Raw genomic sequence first — 9,512 nt, forward strand, 5'->3', positions numbered from 1 at the left:
TGCGTACCCCGCAAGTATAAGGTTTTGAGTTCAATCCCCAGTACCAAAGATATAAAATAAAATATAATTCTTAGGCAAGATGATCATTGTGAGTTTCAGATCAGCCTGGACTACAAAATGAGTTCAAGTTCAGCTCAAACTGCATAGTGAGACCCTGCCTCAAAAAGATAAATATATAAATAAATATACATTTTAATATTTTATTTAATTTGTTTGTAGTATTCATTCCTCCCAAGCATTATCAGCACCTATGGAGAAATTCGTGTGATAATTGTGGACAATAGAAGGCAAAGAAATGAGCATTTTCCTTATACTCTAAAAAAATGGCACAAAGAAGCCATAGCTGGTGTTACAGTTTACATCTAAAAGGTCTCATGTGCTTGGAAAGTGATTGCATCATGGGAGGACTACACTCATATTTGACTGCTGTTCAGGGTGGGACCTGGTGGGAAGCAGCAGGTGACTAGGAAAATGACCTGAAAGTGTTTGTTCTTGTCTTGGGCTCCACCATTCTGTTTCCTGGCTGTCATGAGGTGAGCAGCTTTCCTTTACCATGCCCTTTCACGTTTCTGTCTTGGAGTCAGTAAACCATGGGTTGAATCCCCTGAACCATAAAATAAATTAACTTTCTTTCCCTTTAAATTGAAGGTGTCAAGTATTTTGTACCAGTAACAGGAGAGTAACTAATATAGTTGAGTATGTAAACTTTAAATCAATAAGGGTATTATTTTAAAAAGAAAAATAAAAAATACAATGAATTAGTAGTGAACCACTGTTATAGAACAAATACAGATTCATAAACTCTCCTCCCTAGACATAAACCACTTTTCAAGGTTACTCAGCATAAACAGTGATGACTTCCTTCTCTTGATAGCCAAACAAAACCCAGCAAACCCTCTCCTAGGGTCAATAGTGAGGCATATGGGATCACAGTGAGAGATTCAACTTATACAGGCATTTAATTTACCAGCATTTGAATGTCTCTTTTAAGGATTAAAATCAATTACAATATCCCTAATTATACTCTGGTGATGTATATATGTGTGTACCTATAGCAAACCAACCATTAAGAAATAAACTTTGGAGAAAAAGAGGAGTTGAAGGGATAGGAAGGTAATGGGGAAAAAAAGAAGCAGCAAGATATACCTGGACAGGTACCAATTCCCTATGATGAATGCTATCATTATATGTATCTAGAACATACTCATGAAATGTGAAACACACAGAAAAGAAAGAAAGAAGCTTTGCATCTTTCCTCCTGTTGCAAAATGATGGTGAATTATGATAGGGTGATAAGATCACAGTGTTACAGAAGAAAAATATATTATGAATCTTTGGATCTTGTCAAAGCTCCCTTCTTGGTAAATTTTATTTTCCATTATTTTTGTTTAATCCTACCTTGTCAGTGTGCTGTCCTTGTAATTCATTCTCTAGCTCGACTGGACTTACTGCTACGTAGGATGGCAGATACAGCAGAGAAAAGATGATGTCACCCTTCAGCCAAACTGCACTATTATTCCAGCACTGCATGTACTCTCATTCATTTATCTCTGCTGACATTGCTCCACAGGAAGGTTTTCCAGGGCAGATGTGCGCTCCCTTGGCAACAAAAGTGGTGGAGAATGCACATCCATTTTAAAGTCCCAAGAGGTAAGATTTAGTAAATCCTGACTTTTTTATAAATTGGGGGAAAATGTGAATAAAAGAGACATCAAATGTTGTCTTTGAACCTGGTCTGATTACAAATCTCACATAATTAAATAGGAAACAACCCTCTCAACTAATTCTCATTATAAAAATATTTTCTTCATTTAAAGGCATGCTTTTGGCTCACAAAACTATTATGCAAATTAAAGCAATTTACTTTGCTAGAATATGTGTAAGTGCTAAGAAATGACTTTACATTTTGTGATCAGTTGATCAGGAGTTGGAGCAAAAATTAGTGAAAGATTATTATTCAGGTTTCCACCCAAAAGGACTAAAGCAGCTTCAAGACTGACAGAAATCATTAGAGAGATTGAAGAGGACTTTTTAAAGAGGAAAGCAAGCAATCAGAGACATGGTACAAAACTGGAAAAGCAACCCAAGAAATGACAGTGAAGAGAAACCCAGGAAAAGTCAGGCTCCTTTGAAGGGCCCTTTCCCTAGCATTTGCTGTTTTCTCCCCGACCCCACTCCAGTTCTTTGGAACAATAATCCATTTAGGTACACTTTCTAAATCTTTTTACAATGCCATCATGCACGCCAAATATATCAGTAGAACCCAAAGACACACAAAAAATTAGAAACCTCTCTCCAGCTCCTACCCCCAGCTCCCTAGAATACCGTCATCCTCCAACACCCACCCCCAGGACAAGAACTGTCACCACCTCCTTAGTGTCTCCATGTTGTGTACATGTGTGCACCTCAGACCATTTGGCTTTCTGATGAAGACTGTGGATGAGAAGAATGCTTGAAATATGTAAAGACAAATACAAAGAATTACAAAAGAAATCAGTTACACTGTAATATGGTTTTAGCCAGGAAGTGCTTAGGGATCCATAGCTTCTAGGATAAGAAGCAGAGTGTTCTGTGCTCAAGGTTCACAACCCATGCGAGCAGGAAGATGTGCACCTACTGCGTTTCCCGTGAGTGGCACCAGGCCTTCTGCAGGGGGTGCTGCTGCAGCTCTGCCCAGCATACCCACCTCTCTACTGCTGGGAATGTGACTAATGGTGCTCCAGGTTCACAGTTCCTGCTTCTACAGAAAATTCTCCATGGGAATATAAGGATGGACAACACTGGTGTAACTCATGATCATACTAGATGTGATACCTACTGAAACCACATCCTTGCTTAGCTTTTGCCCTCCTCTATCCTGTTCCTATTCCTTCTGCCAGAAGCAACCTTCTTAGAAGCACAAAAATCCCTGTCTCTGATGAAAAAAATAAAAGCTTATCTTCTTTTGCCTTCTGTAAGTCAGTCAGGATGAGACTTTTGATCCCTGGTTACTTAGGGTCAGTGTCCACTCAGTCTGAAGCAGCCATAAGAAGACAGACATTCGGCTCTTCTGCATCCCTTAACAATAAGTGACCAAAATCTCAAGAGAGGAAAGCAAGAAAGGCTAGGAAAAATAAAAGATAGAAAAGAGACAAGAAAATTGTAAGTTTTAAGTTGTGCTTTTAATAAACACTGCAGGTTCAGGACACAAACTCATTCAAAATTCCAAAGGTCCTTAAAGATTCAATAAGTCTAAGCCATTCCCTTTAATCTATAAATGGATCTTAGCCATTCCATTTTCCCTAAAAATGGGTCTTTTTCAACTGAGAATAGGTGCCCATGCCCTTTTATCTGTAGGCTTTTCCCTATGGGTTGGCTACATTTTTGATGCCTGTCACCCCTGCAGAAAAAGCTGTTACCATACATCTGGAAACTGAGTCTCCTCTTTCCATAGATTCCTAAGTTCCACAGATATCCATTCCCAAATCCTCCATTAATATATCCAGATCAAGTCCAGAAATGCCTCTCTCCCCCCACACAAACTCTAGTTCTTTGTGTATGTGCTTAAGAATTCTTTAAAAAAAAAAAAAAAAACCACAATCTCTTTTTCTGTCTTTGTCTCTACCTCGAGAGTTCACTCTAAAACACATACTTGTGCTACATTTTACCTTGTTTTTTCACTTGGAGAGGATTTCATATCTATATATATGGATCTGTTGCATTCATTTAACACTACATACTATTCCATTAAATAGTTGTACCATAACTAATGTAGCACATCTCCAGCACAGTCATTTTCAATAGCTTCTCTCTGGAAACTTAAAAATCTAATTTCTCTACATTTAAATGCAATTATAGCCTTACCACATTTTAAGTATTTAGTTAATTGCTGGCAAGCCTTTCACTAATCTCATAATCTACAAAACCCTAGTACCTTGCTGTCTGGTTGGAGTAAAACTCTGTTCTCAAAACACTTTATCTTTAAATGTGGCAAACTCTAAAGATTCAACTAATTTCTACCTTCTGCATCTCTCAAATTTTACAGGCCCAGCCTCAAACCATGAAACTCAATACAATCCCTGCTCAAGACTGGAGAAAAACAAGGCTCTACAAACTCTTTTAACTTAGACCAGTGATGCCAAACCTTTCAGAGACCAGTGCCTAAAGAATAATCCAAAATCCACTTATTTATTGCAAAGTGCCAAAGCTGCCATTAAACCTGAATACTGAGGTTTTAGTTTATAAAAGACAAGTCATACATTAATATCTTTTGTCTTAAAAGAAAAACACAATAACTGAGCTTTCAGTGATACAAATAGCCTACTGTGGCACATATCACATAAGTTTGCAGCAACTGATTTAGACCCACAGATGACTAGACCTCATCACATAACACCCTGTGTGAGAGAGAAGAGATGGGCCTCAAGTCTAGCAAGTAGTTTCTAGCTCTCCTGCTCTCTCTCTCTCAGACTCTCTTTCTCCTTCTCCCCATTCCTAACAAATATCAACTCCAAGTACAGCTCCAATCCTAAAGGGAAGAAAAACCACTATCTTCAGATCCAAAAGGGAGGAAAAACGCAGTGAAAGGAAATTTACCCCATACTGTAGTACTGGTGAGGGTGTGTGTGTGTGTGTGTGTGTATGTGGTGTTTGGTTTGGTTTGAGACTGTCATATGTCCTCCTATGAGCAGAAATTTCCCACAGTTTAAATATCACTTCTTCAAGATCAAAACCAGTTCTTGCTGGTCATGGTGGTGCATGTCTATAATCTCAGCATTCGAGAGGTTGAGGCAGGAAGTTTGCAACGAGTTCAAAGCCAGCCTGGGCTACATACAGAGACTCAGTCTAAAAAAAAGAAAAAAAAAAGATCAAAACCAGTTCTCACCTTCCTTGCCTCACAGTTTGCACAGTTATAAATCTAGAACAATAAAAGAAAGCAGGTGCTAATAAGACACTCCTGGCTGGATGGGAGACACCAACCAACAGAGCTGGAGATGTACAGTCTCCGCTCTACTCACTGGTGGTGCAAGTTCTGTTTGCATGAAAGAGCTCAGGCTGACAACACACTGCACATCTTTTTCTCTTTTCTTCAAAGGCTTTGCTCTCTTCAACAACAAAAAGATACTTAACTTCATTCAAAATCAGAGAAATAAGCTGATATGCACATGTAACTCTCACACTCTGAGGCTAAGACAAAAGGAGTCAAATTCACAACTTAGTGACTGAGACCATCTCAAAATAAAAATATTTTTTTAGAAAGGCTTAGGATATAACTCAGAGAAAAGACCTAGGTTCAATTCTAATATAAAAAATTAGAAAGGCAAATGAATTCCACCTATTAGGTAGGAAAAGATAAGATGTTCAATGAACTATGTTAGTTGAAACATACAGCAAGTGGGAGAATAGATGATCTAAACTCTTTTAAGAGAATTTGGTCATCACTATCAAGTATGAAATGCAAAGCCCTTGACTCAGCAGGAATTTATTCTAGTGACCAGCAGCAAGCAAAGTTTTTCTTTAAAGGGCCACATATTTAATATTTTAGACTTCTAAGCTATACAACACTGTCATAACTACTCAACTATTTGTAGTGAAACACCACCTTTGACATAATCAAGCACGGCTGTGTGACAGGAAAACTTTTTTTTAATGGCAACTTGAATTTGGCCCACAGGTTGTAGTTTGCCAAACACCAGAAAGTTTCCTAGTACATACACACAGACACACATGCACTGTATCCCTCACAGTAAAAGCCCAGGAATGTACCCATCCTGATGTGATCAAGAGAGCCAGATAACTAAATCATGGCACCTCCATTCAATGGAATTTTTGCAGCCACTGAAACAAAAAGAGGCAACAGGAGTGGTGGCGCACACTTGCAATCTCTCGGCTTGGGAGACTGAGGAAAGCATGAGGCCATCCCAGGCTATGTAGTGAGCTCAAAGTCAGCCAAAACTACATAGTGAAACCCTGTCCTAAAAGGGCTGGGGGCAGTTCTATGTGTACTGGTAAGGGTTAATATCCAAAGTGTACAGGATGTTTTAAAATGCAAAATAGAGAAGAGGGTAGACTATGTTCTCATCTGTATTAGAAGTGTGTGTGTGTATGTGAGTGAATGTGTGTGTGTATGTGAGTGAGTGTGTGTGTGTGTGTGTGAGTGTGTGTGTGTGTGTGTGTGTGTGTGTGTGTGTTTCTCTCACTATTCCCTATGTTCAAAAGACATACAGACACTGGAAACCAGAACTATATGGCTGATAGGCCAGGAGCATGAAGAAGACTTTTTCTCCACCGTATGCTGTTTCATTACTTTTAAATCTCCTACTACGTGCTTTATCGATAAACAGCAAATAGAAAGAATTTTTTTAAAATTTATTACTTTATTTGTTAATATTAAGAAGAAAAGGTAAAACAAATTTTCACAACAAAATAATGAAAAAGTAACAATTGTTGATAAATTACACAACATTATCTTTAGTCACTCAAGTACAAAATATGGGCATAAAAATTACTTCAATCAATATTAGCACAACCTTTCCTATTCAGTGAACTAAGTGACACTAATGGTATAACTAACTTGCATTTTTTTTCTTTTCCCTTCTATCCTTTCTCTTTTCCCCTATCTTAGTTTCTTCTTTTTATTAAACAGTTTCCTTCCATTTCACAGTGACTATTGTCTATTTTGAACCTTATGGTTTCACATATGTCACTGTGGTGTGATGTTTTTCAATCCTTCTGGGAAGATACACAGAAGGGGAATACCTGGGTTGAATGGGACCTCTAATCCTAATTATTTGAGGAATCGCCACAGTGATTTCCACAGTGTTTATACTAATCTACTCTCTAACCAACAGTTGTAAAGGGTTTCTTTTTCCCTACAGAACCAGGAGCATTTTTTATTGGTTGATATATTTTTTAAAACATTAAATGATTTTTTAATGAATAAGGGAGAGGATGAGATAAAAGGGGGCATAACAACATAACAATACAGGTTAAAGCATGACACTTTCAGCAACCTAGTGCTTCACCACCAAATAACCCGACTTAATAGTAGTTACCATAGTATCTTTTTCTTTGAAATATTTGAATATAGCTTCATATGCTATAGCATCAAATATATCAAGACTGTGTAACACCATTCAAGTGGATGAAAGCATTGTAGAGTATTTAGAACCAGCTAACAGAAAAAAATGATCACTGGTTTCAATATTATCTCTTTGCCTATAACAATTTTTGTTTATACTACCACATACGATAAAGTCCAGCAAGTTACAACATAATAAAATCAATGGAGACAGAAGAACCATAGTTTGGTATGGCTTTAAGACAAGATGTTATTAAATCAGCACTAGCTGTTATTATGTCTTATTTTCTTCAAAGTGGCTGTTCATTGCATCACCGGCCATGATATCAAACAGCCCAGAATAAAGCCATTCCAAGTAATGAGTGACAATTTTATAAGGCTTCAAGGCCATATAATGGGGAATCATGGTTATCACGTACTTTTATATATTTGATTCATTTCCTACACTAGGGAAACTATTCGGAGTTCACAGATGCAAGTTTGATTTAGTTCACTTATGAGTATGGTTTCAAGCTGCGCCCATTTATTGATAAATACCTCACTGTGATCCTTTATAGCTGAGTAGTACTCCATTATATAAAAGTACCACAGCTTTTTTATCCATTCCTCGGTTGATGGACATTTGGGTTGTTTCCATGATCTAGCAATTACAAATTGTGCTGCTATAAACATAGGTGCACATATATCACTTTGGTATGATGCTTTCAGTTCTTCTGGGAAGATGCCTAGTAGTGGAATAGCGGGAACAAATGGGACTTCCAATCCCACCTTTTTGAGAAATCTCCAGACTGACCTCCACAAAGGTTGTACCAGTCTACACTCCCACCAACAGTGTAGGAGAGTTCCTTTTTCCCCACAGCCTCTCCAGCATTTGTTTTTGTTGGTTTTCTTGATCCTGGCCATTCTTTCAGGAGTGAAATGGTATCTCAGTGTGGTTTTAATTTATATTTCCCTAATAACCAATGATGATGAACATTTTTTCATGTATTTATTTGCCATTTGTATTTCTTCCTCTGAGAAGTGTGTATTCATCTCAGATGCCCATTTTTGGATTGGGTCTTTGAATTCTGGGGGTCTGATTTTTTTTAATTCTTTATATATTTTAGACAAAAGTCCTTTGTCTGAGGGGGAGTTCACTAAGATCTTTTCCCAGTTTGTGGGTTTTCTTTTCACTATGCTGGAGGTGTTTTTTTTACTTACAAAAACTTTTTAATAAGAGGCAGTCCCAATTATTGATTCTGGGAAGTATTTCCCGTGCAGTTTGAGTCCTGTTCATGAATTCTCTACCTACCCCTATGTCTTCAAGGTTTCTACCCAATTTGTCTTCCAATAGATTTAGTGTTTCTGTTTTACTATTCAGATCTTTAATCCATTTAGATTTTAATTTAGTACATGGTGATAGGCTTGGGTTGAGTTTTAGTTTTCGGCAAATGTAGAGCCAGTTTTTCCAACACCATTTATTAAAAAGACTGTCATTCTTCCAGTGAACCTGCTTGGCTCCTTTATCGAAGATAAGGTGGTTGAGTGTGTTTGTAGTTGTGGTTGTATCTTCTAATCTATTCCATTGATCCTCTGCTCTGTTTTGATTCCAGTACCATGTTGATTTTACTACTGTTGCTTTGTAGTATAACTTCAAGACAGGGATTGTGATGCCTCCTGCCTTGCCTTTGTTGCTTAAAATTGCCTTTGATATTCTAGGTCTCTTCTGGTTCCAGATGAACCTTAGGAGTGATTTCTCTAGATCTATAAGGTATGTTGATGGTATTTTTATTGGGATTGCATTGAATCTGTATAACAGTTTTGGGAGAATGGCCATTTTCACAATGTTTATTCTTCCTATCCATGAACATGGGATGTCTTTCCATTTTCTGAGATCATCTTCAATTTCTTCCTTCAGTGTATTATAATTTTCCCTGTATAGGTCTTTCACTTCTTTTGTAAGGCTAATTCCTAAATATTTCACTTTTTTGGTTGCTAGTATGAAGAGTGTGGCTTCTCTTATTTCTCTCTCTGTGATTTTGTTGTTAGTATATAAGAATGCTATTGATTTTGTACCCAGCTACATTACTGAATTTATTTATTATATCTAAGAGTCTTTCAATGGAGTTTAGGGGGTCTTCCATGTAGAATATCATGTCATCTGCAAATAATGACAATTTAACTTCTTCTTTTCCTATCTTTACCCCTTTTATTTTTCTCTCTTTTCTAATTGCTCTGGCTAGTACTTCCAGTACTATATTAAATAGGAGAGGTGATAAAGGACATCCTTGTTTTGTGCCTGATTTTAAAGTAAAGGCTTTCAATTTTTGGCCATTTAGTATATGCTGGCTGTTGGTTTGTCATAAATGGCTTTAATTATATTGAGGTAAAGACCATCTATTCCAATTTTCTGTAGAGTTCTTATCGTGAAAGAATGTTGGACCTTATCGAAGGCTTTTTCTGCATCTATGGA

This window comes from Cavia porcellus, unplaced genomic scaffold (assembly GCF_034190915.1).
Source record: "Cavia porcellus strain 051 isolate PalLab524CR breed Dunkin Hartley unplaced genomic scaffold, mCavPor4.1 scaffold_11, whole genome shotgun sequence".
NCBI lineage: Eukaryota > Metazoa > Chordata > Mammalia > Rodentia > Caviidae > Cavia > Cavia porcellus.